General features: G+C 35.0%; 1 long non-coding RNA gene across 1 annotated transcript; it reads left to right on the plus strand.

The window, feature by feature from the left end:
- Positions 1-285: 285 nt before the first annotated feature.
- Positions 286-19,171, plus strand: LOC309818854. Its single transcript, XR_014296389.1, has 4 exons — positions 286-376; positions 6,876-6,944; positions 12,640-12,868; positions 16,141-19,171. It is a non-coding gene; the product is annotated as an uncharacterized lncRNA (long non-coding RNA).
- The last annotated feature ends 881 nt before the right edge of the window (positions 19,172-20,052 follow it).

A 20,052-nucleotide genomic window follows, 5' to 3' on the forward strand; every position in this document is an offset into this window, starting at 1 on the left:
TAGTTCTTAATTGGACAGTGGGTTACATGATTATATATGTTTGAGAAATCTCATAAAACCACAGATTTTTAAAATGTGAATTATACCTCAAACAAAAGGAAAAAACTTTATGGGTGATATGGCAAAAAGTAGGAGTAAAATCAAATGAAAGTAAAAGGTAAAAAAAAAAATACTATGTGGACAAATTAGATGAAACACAGTGTCTTGTGTAGAGAAGATATATTTCAGGTTAGGATATTTTTAGATACACAGTCTTCTGTTACCTATTATATTACATACAATTTAGTTCTCTCTGAAGGTGGATCCTCCACACCAGAATACAGGTTGCTTTAATTTTTTTAAGTATGATTTCTCTCTTATGTGTACATCTGAACAGGTAAGATAAAATTATGCATCATATTTCTTTGGGTAATATTAAGCTCTTACTTGATAAAGAAAAGTGACTTAGGCACCAGCTAAAATATGAACAATTCAGGATATATAGTTAGAGGATATTCAAAGTTTATTCAGTTTACAATGTGACCAGGCCCTTTTCTAATCTTTTCTTTATGCTGCTGTTATATACTACTTTATGACACAACAACACCTATACTAGACATGAGATGCTGATGGTATGTGTTTAAACTCAACCATTCAATGTAACAGAAAGCAAAATTAATTGATGATATGAGATTTGAGACTTTACAAATCCCTCTCTAACTTTATTGGAAATTTATATTCTGGTCTCATCTTATTTTTCTAACCTGTTTCTCTCTATTTCCTCAACATCTGCTGTATTTACAATTCCCTTCTCTTTTCCACAAACACTCCAAGCTCTATCTCAACTTAACGAATTTGATCACTCACTTTCTTCTACAGCACATCTTTACTTTCTCTGAACTCTTATGGCATTTTAAAGTTAATAGCGTTACGTTTAGCCCTTAAATATATAGTCTTCACTTTCTGTGTCTCATATCTTATTGCGCAAATTAGATTTTAAGCTTTTTCAGCACTTTGTTTTATATTTATATATATATATATACACACACACACATACACACACACATAGATATGTATATATATATGTATCAGTAAAGTTTATTGTCTACAGATTTAATAACATAAATAATTCACCTGTTTTTATTTTTACTCTTCAGAGACCAAACCTTATTAGAATAGTAACAGATAGTGGATAGAATATTGTAATGGGGCAGATGTCCATATTATAAACTTTACTCTCCCATTTACAACAAAAGTCAGCTTAGAAAATAAGTAAAAACGCTGTCTCCACTTCTTTATACTAAGAAGGCAGCAATAATATCAAATATGCCTATCTCACCAAAAAAATACTTGTGAGAATTACATAAAATATGTGTGTAAGAACATGCCGCGGAGCGGCTGGGCCTGTGAGCCGTGGCCGCTGAGCCTGCGCTCTGCAACGGGATAGGCCACAACAGTGAGAGGTCCGCGCAAAAAAAAAAAAATGTGTGTAAGGAATACCAAGAAAAATAGTCTAAAATAATAACTGATTGGAGGGGGAGCAAAAAATAAGAGAATGAGGAGTGAATAAAAGGAGGAAGAGGAGAAGGCGGATGTAGAGGATGAGGGACGGTGGAAAGGGGACAGGACAAGAGTGGGTAGAGAAGAAAGAAAAGGCCAAGGAGAAGGAGAAAATAAAATTATTTTCTCATGAACATACTATATAAATTCACCAAAAATACTATAACTTCAATGGAATTCAGTAGACTTAGCATTGGCTAGCCGTTCAAGATGTCAAATCACCGGAAAGCAAGTCATAGGATGACTATGTCTGCCTCTGAATTTTCAAATTTAGCAGGTGCTGCAATACATTTCCTCATTGTATTAGTTTTACAAGCTAATGGGACTTCCCTGGTGGCTCAGTGGTTAAGAATCCATCTGCCCAGGCAGGGGACATGGGTTCGATCCCTGGTCCGGGAAGATCCCACATGCCACGGAGTGAAGATCCCACGTGCTGCAGAGCAACTAAGCCCGTGCGCCACAACTACTGAGCCTGCGCTCTAGAACCTGCGAGCCACAACTACTGAAGCCCATATGCCTAGAGCCCGTGCTCCACAACAAGAGAAGCCACCGCAACGAGAAGCATGCGCACCACAACGAAGAGTAGCCCCCACTCGCTGCAACTAGAGAAAGCCCGCACGCAGCAACGAAGACCCATCGCAGCCAAAAAAAAAAAAAGAAGCTACCACACCAAAAATGTGGACTTTACCTTTAAAATATAAACTCAGTGTGGCAGACACGTTTCTCTCCAAAACCCCCACCCCCCTGATTATTCAAACACTAATCTGTGAAGGGATTTTGTAGATGAAATTAAGGAGATGGACTTTAGAATAGGAAGATTATCTTGGATTATTCAGGTGAGGCCAATCTAATTGCAATGAGCCCTTAAAGCAGAGAACTTGCCCCAGATGGACTCAGAGAGATGTGGTCGAAGAAGACAGAGAAAAGGGACCAAAGGAGAAATCCAATTATTCAACATTTCCTATACCTGCCATTTCTTTTTCATCTATCAGCCCTTTGTACAAGTAGTCATCATTGAAAACATAAAATGCCTTCACTCTTTTCTGCCTGAAGTACCCATTCTTCAGAGCTATTTATTGTCTCTGACATGCTACCTCAGCTCCTTAGGGCACATAGGGTGTGCTTCCTTTATGATCCTTGTTTATTCAGCAAGTAACGAGTATCTCCTGTGAGCTAGCCACTGTGCCAGGTGATGAGTAAGAAACATCCCTGCAGTTTAAAAGTATCACCTACTAGACAGCACATAGCTTTTAGTGACTGATGTATTCCTTTATTGATAGGAGAACACCAACCCTACTGGAATATCTAACATAAGTATGTCTTTCTAAAGTTTCCAAGACACATGTTCTATATTTTATGATTTTAATCTAAAATATCCATTAGCTCCAAAAAGGTAACTTGATTTTATTCTCAAATAATAGCCACATTATTTTTGTTATACTCATTTACAGGGTGTAAATATCATTTTCTTCATTAGAGGGAGAAGTAATTCCTTGATATTCCAATAACTGCACTGAATCAAACATAGATATTTTACAAGACATCACTATGTCATAAAATGTAAATAGGAAACGTGAGGAAGCTCACTGCATTTGCATCTTAGAAAGCTACATGAGCCAAAGATTAAACCCTTTAAAATAGCTCGCTTGCTGGGTCAAAAAGGCATGTGGTTATTCTTGCATCAAATATCAAGACCATTATATGGACAGAGATAAATTCTTTCAATGTGAAAAACATGCCACTTGCCATATGGCTGTTGGATTCATGGTCCAATTGTAAAGTCTATTGTGTGTGACCATGTGGATGTTTCTTTCTAGTTATCTGTGTGAGACAGATATTTCTTTACAGCATTCCATTCCCCTTCTGGTCTGTAACCAGCATTCTAATTTACACAAGTAGTCTCAGTTTTGTATTGTTTTATTGGAAATAAAACAAAAAAATAAGACAATGTCTAGTGTCCATAGCTTTTGGTGCAGCCTCCTAAGTACAAAAGCATGTCAGAATCGTGTTACACCCAGTTTGGTTTCAGCAGAGTACAAGAGATGTTGGTTGTATACATGTTACAAAATGATTTGATAAAACAATAATATAGTATAGAGTAGCCACATGGAGTTATTTTTAAATGTTAAGTTTTAATTTTTAACAAGGGCAGTCAATTCAAAATTAAAATGTGTATTTTATTCATCTAATTATTTCTAGATTTTGATACCAAACAGATAAGTTACACATGATTTATTTCAAGTCCTCCCTACAAATACCTGCCAAATACTAAGCTTCAGAAGAAAAAATCACTTACTGTAAAAATAATTCACTGTGATTCCTATGAGAAAAACCTTCTACCTGTTATATGAAAAATATGTAATTTTTATTTACTTATTATAACAAGTATTGAAATCCTTTAATGTGAGGCACTGCTCTTGGTTTAAGCTTATCACAATGAACAAATCAAATGAGGTCCATGGAGATTGACTGTAAAAATAAAATAAAAGTGAGTGAGCTATGCCTGGTGATAGGTGTTACTATTTTAGTTAGAGTGTTCAGAGAAGAAGGGTACAGACATGAGAATCAGCTGAGGGAATGAGTGGTGGAGATACCTGTGGATAAGATTTGCAGCCTCCAGAGCCCCTGATATGAGAGTGTGGTTGACTTGCTGGACATACCACAAAGAGGCAAACAACGTAAGCTAGGAACAAAGTTGAAGGTCATGATAGAAGCAATAGCCAGGGTTAGATTACATATGACCTTCTAATCATCACAAGGATTTAGAACTCTATTGTAGTTTTCTATTATAAAAAATTGGGGCAAGTGGCCAACCACTTATGTTTTTAAATTGTTACTCTGACTACCCAATGGTAAATAAATTGGTGAAAGAATGGAAACAGTGAGTCTAGTAAAGTGGCCTATGTAATAGTCCAAATAATTAATAACAATGATGTGAAACAGTATGAGAGCTATGGAAATGGTGGAAAATAGATTTGGGAAATATTTTGAAGAAAGAGTAACAGTTTTTGGTCGATTAGATGTAAGGAATGAGAAAAAGAAAGGATACATGTAAAAGAATGAAATTAGAACATTCTCTAACACCATACACAAAAATAAACCTAAAATGGATTAATGATCTGAATGTAAGAATGGATACTATAAAACTATTAGAGGAAATCATAGGCAGAACACTCTGACATAAATTGCAGCAATCTTTTTGGATTCACCTCCTAGAGTAATGAAAATAAAAACAAAAATAAACAAATGGGATCTAATTAAACTCAAAAGCTTTTGCACAGCAAAGGAAACCATAAACAAAATGAAAAGACAACCCAGAGAATGGGAGAAAATATTTGCAAATGATGCAACTGACAAGGGATTAATCTCCAAAATATACAAACAGTGCATGCAGCTCAATATCGAAAAAACAAACAACCTAATCTAGAAAGGGCAGAGGATCTAAATTTGGCATTTCTCCAAAGAAGACAGATGGCCAACAGGCATGTGAGAAGATGCTCAACATTGCTAATTATTGGAGAAATGCAAATCAAATCTACAATGAGGTATCACCTCACTCGAGTCAGAATGGCCATCAATAAAATGTCTACAAACAATAAATGCTGCAGAGGGTGTGGAGAAAAGGGAACCCTCTTAACACTGTTGGTAGGAATGTAAATAGGTACAGCCACTATGGATAACAGTATGGAGGTTCCTTAAAAAACTAAAAATAGAGCTACCATATGATCCAGCAATCCCACTTCTGGGCATATATCCAGAGAAAACCATAATTAGAAAAGATACATGCACCGTAATGTTCAATGCAGCACTATTTACGATAGCCGAGACATGGAAGCAACCTAAATGTCTATCAACAGAGGAATGGATAAAGAAGATGTGGTACATATATACAATGGAATATTACTCAGCCACAAAAAAATAATGAAATAATGTCATTTGCAGCAGCATGGATGGACCTAGAGATTACCATAAATACTAAGTGAAGTAAGTCAGACAGAGAAGGACAAATATCATATGATATCACTTACATAGGGAGTCTTAAAAAAAAGATACAAATGAACTTATTTACAAAACAGAAATAGACTCAGAAAACAAACTTATGGTTACCAAAATGGAAAGGTGCGGGGGGAGGCTTAAATTAGGAGTTTGGGATGAACATATACACACTACTATATATAAAATAGATAATCAAGAAGAACCTACTTTACAGCACAGGGAATTCTACTCAACATTATGTAATAACTTAAATGGGAAACAAATTTGAAAAAGAATAGATATATGTACGTGTAACTGAATCACTTTGCTGTACACCTGAAACTAATAGAACACTGTAAATCAACTATACTCCAATATTAAAAAATAAAAATTTTTATAAAGGGGATAGAAGAATGTCTCTAAGGTCCTTTCCCTGGGCAAGTGGGTGAATGGTGATGACCTTCCTTAAGATGGGGAGTAGTGGGGTTCAGGGTTCAATAAACTATAGTTGGATATACTGAGTTCGAGACACTTGTTAGACAACCAATGGAGATATCAAGTTCGATATTGGATATATGAATGTGGACCTCAGGGAAAAAGATGTGACTTGAGATACAAATTTAGGAGTCATTAATCTTTAAATTGAATTTAAAAGTATGGGACTCCATGACATGACTTAGAGAATAGACATGAAGTACATGGTCTAAGTCATGAGACATCATAATATTTAGAGTGTAAAATGATAAAGACATTAAAGCTCAGGAAAGAAAGTGAAGTTGGAGAAAAAGAGGAGTGTGTGGTCTCCACGACAAAGTGAAGAAAGAGTTTCAAGAATGAGTGACTGACTGAATCAGATAGTTTTGAAGGTGGAGTAGGTTGTGGACTGAATATAGAACTTTGGATTTGGCAATGTCTGAAATCCTGATTTAAATGGACGCAAGAAATAAAGTAGAGAAGGGAATACAGATATAGAGTCAAAGAACTATGGATGACTTCAGTGAAATGGTAGTTGGAGATAGACATGGTGGTGCGAGTATCAAGGTAGCAGGAACTTGCTAGGAAGTAGGTGGTCACAAAGGCCTGGGGGGTGATGATAAGCAAGGGGAGTCTCTACAAACTGTAGGCTAGGTAATTCATGGGAAGTGAAGGGATTTTTCGAAGAAGAACTTAAGGTTATAAGGAAATTTGAGTTTCTAGAGAGCACATTGGAAGTTTTGAGAGTCTAAGAAAGGATGTAGAATCAGGACAGCTTGAATATGACAGTAAGAGTCCTGGTGATCAGAAATGACCTGGGAAACTTGGACTTTCTGTGATTAGGTTAATTGGCATTATCATCCTAAGCCTGATTGTTGTTTCAATAGATAATGGATTCCAATTCTACTTGGGACTGGTCTCTCTGGCATTCTGTGGTGTTATGGCTGGAATTTCTGGTAAGTGAGGAAGGACGGGGACAGGGTCTCTATAGGAGCATGATTAGCTCTGCTGATCAAAGTATTGTGGAAACCAGCTTGGGGTCTTTGGGACAACTCTGTAGAGAAAGAATGATTATATGAAGTGAGTACATGTATGAGTGTGAGAGTGCTTTTCTCTTCATTCAACAAATATATTTTGTATGTTTTCAATGTGCTGGATTCTGTGTTAGTACTGGAGAGACAGTGGTGAGCAGAATTGAGATACTTCCTTTCATGTTACAGTTATTTCTTTTATCTTCACTGTGGCCTACTTAGATTTCAAAATCTACCTATAGGTTAAAATCCCTAAATAATAAGTTGTCTCTTAAAAATGCTACATTGCCAACTTTATTCTCATTTAAAAAATAATCTTGGAAAATACAATCCCAAAATAACATCTGACAATTTACAATCTGTGGACACCAGATCCCTATTTTAGAGGCGTCTGGTAGTCATTTAGTTTCCCACTAAATTGTATATGTTTAGCATAAACTCAGTATCTTAAAGTTTGTGAGATGTTAAGTTTCATACTTATGATTTCTCTTAGCACTGTTTCTTAATTGTCTATAAAATCTTTGCACATCAGAATTGCTGTTGGTTAATAAGAGAAATGAAATCCAGTTTAGAGATTTCAATTTATAAATAAAAAGACATTCATCTGACTTTCCTCTAGCTCCTGTGAGAAAGCTAATTTAACAGTAGAAAATATTCCCTCCAGGTATCTAATCCTTCATAAATTGACTTAAGAGATTTTCTATTTGACATAATAACCTTCCAAGAGACAGGATTGCTTAATTTAGGCAGGTTTAATTGCCTCTGTAACCACAATTTCGAAAAAAGCATTCAAAAATATTAAACATCTTACACTTCGTTTCTTTGAGAAAAATAACAAAATGCTTCTAATGCTTCTGCTTCTATTAATTTTGAGATTTTATATGAGGCTTGTAAGGGTATTCAGGATTGGATGAGGGCTGATACCTATAGTCCTTAATTATAAGAACTGATTCATGTCACAACAATATATAAAAGGGAATATAATAATTTTTTTAAACAATTAATTTTTCTTTGTCTACAGACCCTGAAACACGTTCTATTATGTATTTATGACATCATTAGTATTGAGAAGTAAAACATGCAAAAATAAGACAAGAATAAACTTGATCATTCATAATTTTAAATTTGTCATCCAATTTTTGCAAATCAAAAAGAAAAATTAAAGACATTTCAACATTTAAGATCTACTGTTTTCCTAAGATGGCAAAGAACAGGTGTATTTGACATGTCAGACTTGCATGGAAAGGATGCCAGAGACATTTGTAGTAAATTGGATGTGATCCAGACCACAATGACCTCAATTGAAATTGAAAAATTCACAGGAGACTGATTACAGAAGTGGGAAGTTAAAGATATGGAAATTACACTTGATAGACATGACACAATTTTAGCTAAAAATAAGAGCACTAAAAGCTATAAAAATGGACAGTGATGGCCTGGAAAACAAGCAAGGAGCATGCAGCATCCAGGGCTTTTTTCTTGAAACAGAGATTTTTTAATTGTACAGAAAAATAATTGTTATTGCTCTGATTTAATTGCTCACAGAAAACTAATGTTGTATACTCTCACAAAGTGTGGAACTTTTGAAACATCTGAAAATTCTTCCTCAATTAAAATGCATGTAAATAATTTCAAGAACTTTCTCTACTTGGAAAACTCTATGGTTGAATACTAATGAGGGAGGAACATGAAAGAATTTAGTTGACAATTTAGCACTATTTGCAAAGCTTAGATCTTGTATATTCTCAAAATATTTGTGATGTGGAGGCAACTCCATTTTAGACTATTAACTCCTTGAAAGTGATAGCAAATTCATATATAACTTTTTAACACTCACTCCCCAAACATCTCTGGCAACTCTTTTTTAAGAAGCAACGACCCTTCCACCTTCTCCACTTGGCCCTTAAGTATATAAATGTTTGAGAGCTCAGAAATTCACCCAGAGCTCACCTGTATTTACTCTTTCTTCCAAGATGATCTCGTGTCTCATGGATTTTAGTGTCCTAACCTTTCTGTTGAGCCCAAGAGTTTATGTGCAACAGTACACAAAAGCCTTCACTAACTGCACATGGAAGTCAAATACATAACTCAGAGCTGATATTGCCAAAACAGAATTGTATTTTTTTCTTCATCCCTCAAACTTTCTAGCCCCAAGATTTCATCTTTTCAGTAGAAAGCATCATACTCCAAATACCTGGGATAGAAGACCCTGTCACCTCTAATATTTCTCTTTCTCTCACACTTCATACTCTGTTTCTTAGCATGTCATATCAGCTCTACCTCCAAAAACAGTATATAAAGATCAAATTCTCACTATCTCTTCCTTGTTCAACACTCCTTGTACTATGCTGTGGATCACTGACATTTGAATGGAAACACAATAAATTTATCACTAGGGAAGTCAAAGTTTCTGCCTAAGACCTAAAAACTGAAACTTGGTTCAATTTATTTCAAAAAGCATTTATTCAGCAGTGAAGTTCCAGGGACTGCAGAAATAAAATGAATACGACATAATTTTTTTACTTACCCAAACTTACGTAACATTTACTCCGTGAAAGCCCTGTTGAAAACATTTTGCACATATGAACGCTTTTAATCTTCATAGTGGCCTGTAAGGTACATGCTGTCGCTGCCCAAATTAAATTTCACAGATGGGGGAACTGAGGCTCAAAGGGATTCAGGGAAGTTCCCAAGGGCACATGGCTGATACACAGCAGAGCCAAGAGTTGAACCTGAGCATCTGGCTTCAGTTCCTGAGCAGTTCACCATCGCACTCTGCTCTCATTGTCCCTGAACAAATATATAGCCAGTGGGGGAACCATAGAACAATTTTAGTGCATAAGAGAATGTGTTGAAATAAAGTCATGGCCACTGTGTTCTAGAAACACTCAAGAATTTTTTTTGTTTGGTTCGGTTGTTTTAGTGGGTAATATTTTCTAATTTAAGACATGTTGAAATACATTCAGTGAAAAGAAAATGCTATGGGAAAAGCTGAGAGGTGGGAAATAGCATTTTTATTAGGACCAAAATTCACTTGGCAAAGGGAATCAGATTCATTTTCCCATTTAAAGTATGTTTGTTTAGTACCTCCTGCAGGGCAAGTCTCATTCTAGGCAGGAGGGATACAGGATGCATTAAGTCCCTGCTTCTAGATTCTAGAGGGAGGAGAGAGAAAATAATCAATTAGCCAGAGACATCCAGATAATAAAGAATGCTGTGAAGGAAACAAAATGGGATGAACTAACAGAGAGTGACACACATGAGGGAAGGGCGCCATTGTGAGACGGGAACACCTCTTCCAGAGGCCATAAGGCAGGAATAAGATGGTTGGTTCTGGAGTTGTGATGAATGTCATTGTGCTTGAACAAGGAAATGTAAAAGGAACTGTGTAAGATGAACTCTGGGAGTAGGCAGGGTCTATATAATAGACAGCCTTAAAGGCCATGGTGAGGAGTTTTCAGTCGGCCCTAAATGTGATAAGAAACCTTTCCAGGGTTGAAACAGGAAAGCAACAGTATTTGTTTTATATTTTGAAACTTAGGTGAGCTGCTGCGTAAAACCACAGAATTTACGTTACAGTCTGCTGTGGGTCCACACCACTTTTCTTCTTTACTCTGAGATCCAGACAGCAGAAACAAGCCCTGTCTAGGGCCTCATTGTTCTAGCGGGAAAAGAAAATTAGCAATGGTACCACCACATGATGTCCTTACAAGTTCTGTCTCAGAGGTGACAGACGACACTTTCACTCGCATTCTAATAGGCAAAGCGACTCATATGGCAGAGTCTAAAAAGTGGGGCAAGGAAGTATACATAATCCTTTACAGGGAGGGGCCACGAATAATTTGAGAAGGTAAAATGACCTACAATAATCATGGTTGCTGTTAAAAATTTCTAAAAATAGAAAATTAGACGTTGAGGGTAAGCGGGGAGCTCAGTTACAAGGAGTCTAAGCAAGAGGTGTCTCTGACTCGACTGAGAGTGACAGAAGAGGAAACGGAGAGAAGGAGACAGATTTGGGATATGTTGTGATGGCCACCCTGATAGGAGTTGATGATGGACTGAATGAGGATAGGGTGGGGAGGGAGAGGGAAGAATGAAGGATGACTCCTGTTTATAACGGGAGAAGCTGAAGATATCCCTGACTTGTGATGGTTTGCACCATTCAAATAGTATCGAAAACTTTTCATCTAAATATGAAGACTCCTGACATTTTGTCACTCATGTCATAGCTTAACTCCTTTCTCCATTTCCAGGAATAATAGATTGCACAAATATCAAAATTATATAGACCTTTTATAAAAAGTAGAAAAGTATTTTAACAGCAAAGAAAGAGCTGAGGTTGCCATGATTTATTTCTGTTTAATTAATGGATAAGGAAATAAAGGACTATAATAGTGCCTACTGCTAGAGAACACACTAAAAGAATTATGAACAAGGAATTTTTATTTTCAGATCCCCGTCATGGGATATAGATGTGCAGAACAGCATACCATCCACCCCAAAATGAGATGAAGCTCCTAACCTACCAGACATATATATTTTCAGTGATTAAAAAATAATAATAAAAACCACTGTTGGTACAAGATGAGTAAATAGACACTTTCACATAATCCTGGAGGAAGCATAAATCAATCCAATATTCTACAGTACAATCTGACAGCACAAATTGAGTTATGAAATGTATCAATTTTTTACTCCAAAGATTTCTATTCCTAGGACTCTATCCTAGACAAATAGTCAGATATAGTAATAGCATCTCCCTCATACCATTGTGAGTATCCATTGAATCCACACAAGTAGAGCTCTTAAAGGAGTGTGCCACATAGTAAATGTTTATCAAATGCTAGCTATTATTCATTTTACACTTATGTTAATAGCAATGGGTGCAGTTTTTAAAAATCTGGAATGAAATACTCAAAATTTTAGTAAAAAGTCATCAAAACCTGTATTTGTATTGATTTTCCTCATTTTCTAAAATAAGCATATATTATTTTCTTGAGTCTAGGTAGGAAAAATGTTTTTAAAGAGGTCCAAGTTAAAGCTAAGACCACATGACAGAGTAAGTTCATTTCTTAGCTTGAATACAGGAGTCTATTGCAAGGACTCAGTTGAAAATGAAGATATAATAATCTACTGCAAAAAAAAATATCAAACAACGTCATTTGCGGGGTTAGGGCTTCAATATATACATTTGCAGGAGACCGGGGTAGGCACAAACATTCAGTTCATAACACCTAAGAAGTGCAAGAAAGATTTTCTACAAACTTTACTTTTGATGGGGAACTCATAATTTGATTAGATTGGCAGAACTCTCAATCTCAGTCATTTTCTTCAATTCTGAAAATTATGTCTTAGTTTCCAAGATTTAGTGTTAAGGTTGCCACCACCTGTGAGGGATCTTTTGCTCATATATTGTACCCGTGAGACACCTGCCTTACCTTTTCACATGACCCACGGTGAGTTCTCTTTTATATTTCAGCCACGCTTAGAATATGGGAATATTTGCGAGGCTACTGATGGGTAAATAATCCACACAGTCCAAATAATTATTCCTGCTCAGGGTGCTCTTGATTCTCCCAAACTATTGCTGAAAAAATAATACATGTTCTTTCTTTTTTAGGGGCTCTTGGGACCCACAAACCTATCTCTCTTTTCCCTTCTGCAAAACTGAGGCAAAATCTTTCACAAGAACTTCTCCAAAACATGGTATCTAAGCCATGGATCCATTTTCTTATGTCATTCACATTTCTAAAATAAGACTTTGGAGGCAAAGTCTGTATTTTTCTTTTCTACTATGTCACAGACTCTTCCCTGATGGTATTATCTCAGGATATGCTGCCATCTTAAAGGTATGGAAGGAAAATTTTTAAACACAGGGAGCAAAAAAAAAGCAACATAAGTTAACACCTCAAAATTGGACAATGAAAGGTTTCCCATTGGATTTGGCAATAAGGAAATTGATGGTACTTCAGAGAGAGGTGTTTTAGTGGAATGCTTGTGCTAGAAGGCAGAATGCAATTGGTAGAAATTTGAGCGAGACATAAGAAACTGGAAACAGCAAACAGAATGAAGAAACATGGCTATGAAGAAAGAGAAATATAGAGTGTTCAATAGAAGAAAATAAGGGGTTCATGGAAAAAATTACTTGTAATGTGCAACAAAACTATGTTACTTATTGACATTGGATATAGACAGTATATTTTCTATATCAAAAATCACATCCCTATATATATGTGTTAGCATACAGTATTTGTTTTTCTCTTTCTGACTTACTTTGCTCTGTATGACAGACTCTAGGTCCATCCACCTCACTACAAATAACTCAATTTTATTTCTTTTTATGGCTGAGTAATATTCCATTGTATATATGTGCCACATCTTCTTTATCCATCAAAAAAAAATAAAAGGTTCTGAAGAACCTAGGGGCAGAACAAGAATAAAGACGCAGACATAGAGAATGGACTTGAGGACACGGGGAGGGGGAAGGGTAAGCTGGGACGAAGTAAGAGAGTGGCATGGACTTATATATACTACCAAATGTAAAACAGATAGCTAGGAAGCAGCCGCATAGCAGCACAGGGAGATATGTATAGCTGATTCACTTTGTTATAAAGAAGAAATTAACACACCATTGTAAAACAATTATACTCCAATAAAGATGTTAAAAAAATTTTTTTAATTAAAAAAAATCACACCCTTTCATGCACTTTGTACAACTATTAAAACTACTGTCTCTTTTGCCACAAAAGGAGATAATATTTTAAATCAGCACCATCCAGAATTAACACCTTGGACAAACTCACTTTCTAGAGCAACACGAAATAGATTTTTTTCATGAAAGCATCAGCCTTTCAAATAAAAAAATAATGGACAAAAGATGAACCAACTACCTACTGGTACCATCTAAGAAATTGCTTAACCTAAGGAACAAGCAATGACTCTTGAGTGGTAATTCATAAAAATTTATATGCTAAAATATGCTAAGGGATTACCCAAATACCCTTCCCATACACAACTTACATGAATCAGTTAAGAATATGTCACAATTACATCTCTCACCCTCTTTAAATTTATTCCCCTCTTCCAGAACCCCAAACATCTGCAAAAAATATTATTTCATCTATGGGCACATAATGTTTTTTAAGTGTATTACAAATCAGAGTGAATAGCAGCTATTCCACCGATTTGGCAATTTTGTAATCGTGAGAAATTTTAAGAGGTGTGGTGCATTTCATGATTTATCATTTTGCCCTTATGGAACTCAACAATTTTTTTGTGAATTAATTTTGTGTAATAAATGGAGATAAGGGGATATAGTTTAAAATAGACTTCCTTTTAATTTGTCATAAAACCTATTCTTAAAACGGACACACTTTAATAAAAAATTTAATACTAAGACCATTAGGACTTTATTTATTTATTTTGCGGTATGCGGGCCTCTCACTGTTGTGGCCTCTCCCGTTGTGGAGCACAGGCTCCGGACGCGCAGGCTCAGCAGCCATGGCTCACAAGCCCAGCCGCTCCGTGGCATGTGGGATCTTCCCGGACTGGGGCACGAATCCGTGTCCCCTGCATTGGCAGGCAGACTCTCAACCATTGTGCCACCAGGGAAGCCCAGGACTTTATTTGATATATTCATAATCAATATGTAGGAGTAACAGAGTCAAAAACTTAAAGCCAGTAATATTGAATGATACACTAATACAATTGATACAATAATAAATACAATTGATTTTTAATGACTAGTTGAAAATATGATAAGTAAGATAAACAGAATATTATCCTTCTGGGTTCTAGTAAGACTTCTAATTTTAGGATGAGAGCCAATAGGTTTTATAATAAAAAGAAATTATATCATAAGCAGAATAAAAAGCATCAAGGTAAATTTATTAATATGTACCTTTATTACATGACACATGGTGAGCTAAGAAAATTCAACATAAATCCTTTACAAAATTGGCCTTAAATTAAAAGACACGTGAAAAGGAGCCCATCTAAGTAAAAATCAATGTGATAAATTGAGTTGCTCCTTCCAGTCTGTTATATATAAAAGTCAAATATCTCCCTCAGTTGAAATATCTCAACATAACACCAGCTGAAAAAAGGTCTACATGGGGAAAAATAAAATCCGTTGAGGAAAAAAAAAAAAACACATTTTTTAAAATTTTGGTTATACTACATTTACAGTTATTACAAAATATTGGCTATATTCCCCGGGATATACAATACAACTTTGAGCCTAATTAAACCCAATAGTTTGTACCTCCCACTCCCCCATCCCTCTATTGCCCCTCCCCCACCTTCCCCCACTGGTAACCACTAGTTCGTTCTCTATATCTGGGAGTCTATTTCTTTTTTGTTATATTCACTAATTTGTGGTAGTTTTTAGATTCCACATGTGACATTGTACAATATTTGTCTTTCTCTTTCTGACTTATTTCACTTAGCATAATCTTCTTTAGCCATTTATCTGTTGATGGACACTTAATGTTGCTTCCGTATCTTGACAATTGTAAATAATGCTGCTATGAACATTGGGGTGCCTGTATTTTTTCTAGTTAGTAATTTGGGTTTTTCGGGATATATATCCAGGAGTAGAATTGCTGGGTCTTACAGTAGTTCTATTTTTAGTGTTTTGAGAAACCTCCAAATTGTTTTCCACAGTAGCTGCACCAATTTACATTCCCACTAACAATGTAGGAGTGTCCCCTTTCCTCCATATCCTCACCAACATTTGTTATTTGTGATCTTTTTGATAATAGCCACTCTGACAGGTGTGAGGTGATATCTTATCTTGGTTTTAATTTGCATTTCCCTGATGATTAGCAATGTTGAGCATCTTTTCATGTGCCTGTTGGCCATCCACATTTCCTCTTTGGAAAAATGTCTCTTCAGTTCTTCTGTCCATTTTTTAATCACATTGTTTGTTTTCTTGATGTCGACTTCTATGAATTGTTTATATATGTTGGATATTAATCCCTTACCAGTCATATAATTTGCAAATATTTTCTCCCATTCAGTAGTTTGTCTTTTAATTTTGTCCAATGGTTTGCTTTGATGTGCAAAAGCTTTTAAGTTTAACTAGGTCCCATTTGTTTATTTTTGCTTTTCTTTCCTTTAGGAGATGGATCCAAAAAAAATTGCTGCGATTTATGTTGAAGCATGTTCTGCCTATGTTTTACTCTATGAGTTTTATGGTTTCTGGTCTTACATTTAGGTTTTTAATCCATTTTGAGTTTATTTTTGTATATGATGTTAGAGAATGTTCTAATTTCATTGTTTTACATGTAGCTGTTCAGTTTTCCCAGCACCACTTATTGAAGAGACTATATTCTTGTCTCCTTTGTCATAGATTAATTGACCATAGGTGTGTGGGTTTATTTCTGGGCTCTTTATCCTGTTCCATTGATCTATGTGTCTGTTTTTGTGCCAACACCATACTGTTTTGATTACTGTAGCTTTGCAGTATAGTCTGAAGTCAGGAAGCATGATTTCTCCAGCTCTATTCTTTCTCAAGATTGTTTTTGCTATTTGGGGTCCTTTGTATTTCCATACAAATTTTAAAATAATTTGTTCTAGTTCTGTGAAAAATGCCATTTTAAAATTGAGTACAACAAACAATAAATGTTGGTTGATATAGATGAAGATAAAGACATATAGGTAGGTATAGAGGTACAGAAAAAGATATATGCTTAGTTAACAAATATTGAGTTTAACTGAACAATTTAATAATAATTCCTTTTTTTTAAAAAATGCAATGGGGTCATGATTAGCAAAGTGTACACTCAGTTCACCGATTGAGAAGTCACCTTTAAAATTTTTCTTCCTTGTTTTCTATCTTTAATTCCTAACAATTAATATCTCCAAAATGCAGACAATTCTGAAATTTAAACCTGTCCATTTTACTGCTTATCAGCACTTCTTGCACTGGATGAGTAGGAGGAGATGCATAAGCTCATGATTAAAGGGATATTCTTCATTAGCTCCATGCTGAATCATTATGAGTATGTCTTATGCCTCCCTTTCACTAACATGAAAGTGAACAATTATTAGAACCTTCTAATAAATATATCTCTGCATTAAGTGTATAAATATCCATTAAAAAACAGGTGTTTCACATTTATTCTTGTTTCGAAAGAAGTATCATTATCCCTGACTTCATTGTTCTCTTAAATTTCAGGAATTCCACCCAACTCTAAGCATGTTTTAAAACAATGTAAACAGGCATGCACTATATGTATCAGCCAGCCTAATTCAATAGAAATGATTTAAAACAACAGAGGAGCATGACCTAGATAAAGTTTTGCACCACCTGTTTTATTTTGCATTTATGTAACACTGGAAATCCAAGATTAAATAACTTGAAACTGTCTTACTCCCACAGAATTTAATTCACTGTTTTTCTCTAGACACTGCCTATATTTTCCAGATATGTTTTTCCAAAGCAAATAACATAAATTAATAAAATGAAAGTTGTTTTAATTCTTAAAGTATGCTGCAGATATCATCCCTTCTTGCTTTCTCTATGACCTAAATCAGTTAAATTCCATTCAGGCCTTGAAGCAGTAATTTTTCCACATCACGGTTTCTTTCTTGCTTGCCTATAATTAAGGCATACCTTCCCTAAACTTAAGGATACTCCCCCCCCCCCTTATCCATGTCTTTTCCTTACTTTTGCACTAATTCCTGAAATTGTAGACTCTACTTGACACATTTATTTCTTTGTTATCAATGCAGTTCATTTTAATGTTCAACTTCAACTATGGAATTAACTTTTATAAATATTCTGCAATAAAGTAGGACTTATTTAACATTTAGCACATGAGTATCCTGAGCCTTGAGATGGTTGTGAACTATCTAGAGCCACACTGGCAACAAGATGCATGACAAAGTCAAGCGAGACTATAGCTCCTAACTTCTGTGCATATCGTTCAAGCATTTTTTTTGAAGTCTCAGATTAGTGAATACTCTCAAAAGTTTATAATATTTCTGCTGAACCATAAATCATAAGATACTATAAACACAAAAAATTGATGACAAAATTTAAAGACAATTTTTTACTTGCTTATTTCACCGGCAAACTTTTAAACTGAGTAATCCATACCAGCTACCTCCATTTCTCACCGTCCCTGTCCCTTCATGCTCTGTCATTTGACTCTCAATAGTCTACTCTAACTCCAGTGATGAAGGCCGCATTGAGCTGCTATTTGAACACATTTAGGCTTTTTGAAAATTTCTCATCCTTTGGCTTCCGTGAGAATAGACTGCTACACTACACTAACTTTCCTTCTGTATCATCAATCACCTCTTCTCTTATTCCATTTGTCCATTACACTCCTCAAATATGAATATGTTTCAAGGTGGTCTTCAGCACTCTGTGCCTTAGTCTACATTTCTTTTTCAGATTACAACAAATCTTGTAGCTTCATTTTTATTTGTATTCATGTGACCTGCTAAACATGCAAACATACACATATCCATAGACTTAAGTCTACATGCACATTCTTGGATGTTCATATATGCATACACATATATTCTCATATATACATGGATATGTCATTTATGTTATTTGTGTGTATGTGAGGATACATGTGAAGATAAAAGGATACAGACAGGTGAATATATAGATATAAACCTCATGTCTCCCCTGAGCCCAATTATGTAACAATCTACTATATATATATGTATATATATATATCTACCTCAATGCCCTATCATGCCAAATACTATATATTTAAAATGAAATGTTTGAATTGTCCTCTCGTGGAACTGCCTTAGCTCTGTTGTCTTTTAGTTGTACATATGAGCCTATCTTTTTTTTTTCATAATACAACCGATGACTTTATAACATCACTCCTTTTTTTTACCCTTTATTTTTCTTAGTCTAAGTTTTTATAAACTTATGCCAACTGTATTTATAATTTCTAACAATATTTGTCTATAATCTTCTTTGTGGACATTTTAATTTATTCCCATTTCTAATGAAATATGATTCTAAAAATAATTTAATTGTAAAAATAAAACAAATATTAACTAGGCAAATGGAATTTATAGGCTTTTTTTGGGGGGGGGCTACTCAAACCTCAAACTTCTGTAAAGTCTTCACCTCTTTCATTGAAGCTGAAGTAGTAAGACAATTTTTGTTTGTTTATTTTTTCCCACTGAATTCTGTAGTTCCCTTACCTGCCACATTGCCTGAGTTGTGGACCTAAAATGTAGGCCTAAGAAATCCTACAAGCATTTCTGCAAAATCTAAAGTATATATGTGGCTATAACTTTGGATATTATGAAATTATCTGCTCAGACATAATGGATCTATTGAAAAAATAAATAAAACATTTGCATGGAAACTCTTCTCTAAAGACCTAACATTTTTTTTTTCTCCTTCATTTCTCTAACTTACAAAGAGTCATTCACTCATCCTGCCTCGAAGATGATTTACATTAATTTCTGGGTCATAATTACATTATCTGTGACTAATACATTTACCTCATTAATTTGGGAATGGATTATCTACAAATATATCACAAATGGTTTTTCCATTTTGACTGATATTCAAAATCATGTAAAAGTGAAAACAAACATACTGCTCATCCTCAAAGCTCTAATTTCTTACATTAGATAAAATTAAACTCTGCAGGGTTGACTTAAACTACCAATATTCTGTAGATTGTGCAGTACAAAAGTAAAATAATAGTAATAATAATATGATAGCTAAAGAAATATGGTAAATATGATTAATTACTCTGTCTCACATTTCATTTAGACTGCCACACAGTTAAGACTGTTGTAATGACTGATACTAACCACATTGAAAAAAGTAATAAAACACAGATATCTCCTTTAAAGATGGCATTAAGTTATATCTAGTTAAGAAAAGTAAAATCAGAATTGGATGGAAAAATTCTATCAGTATGAACTGACTGGCTTGAGCAAGTTCAGGGAAGGTAAATCTCTACTCTCTTCTTTTAATTTTTATAATTGTGTTTCCTCCATATTAAGCTGATTTTATTTATTTTTTACTTGTATCATC

This window comes from Grampus griseus (assembly GCF_964374135.1).
Source record: "Grampus griseus genome assembly, chromosome: 1".
Classification (NCBI taxonomy): Eukaryota; Metazoa; Chordata; class Mammalia; order Artiodactyla; family Delphinidae; genus Grampus; species Grampus griseus.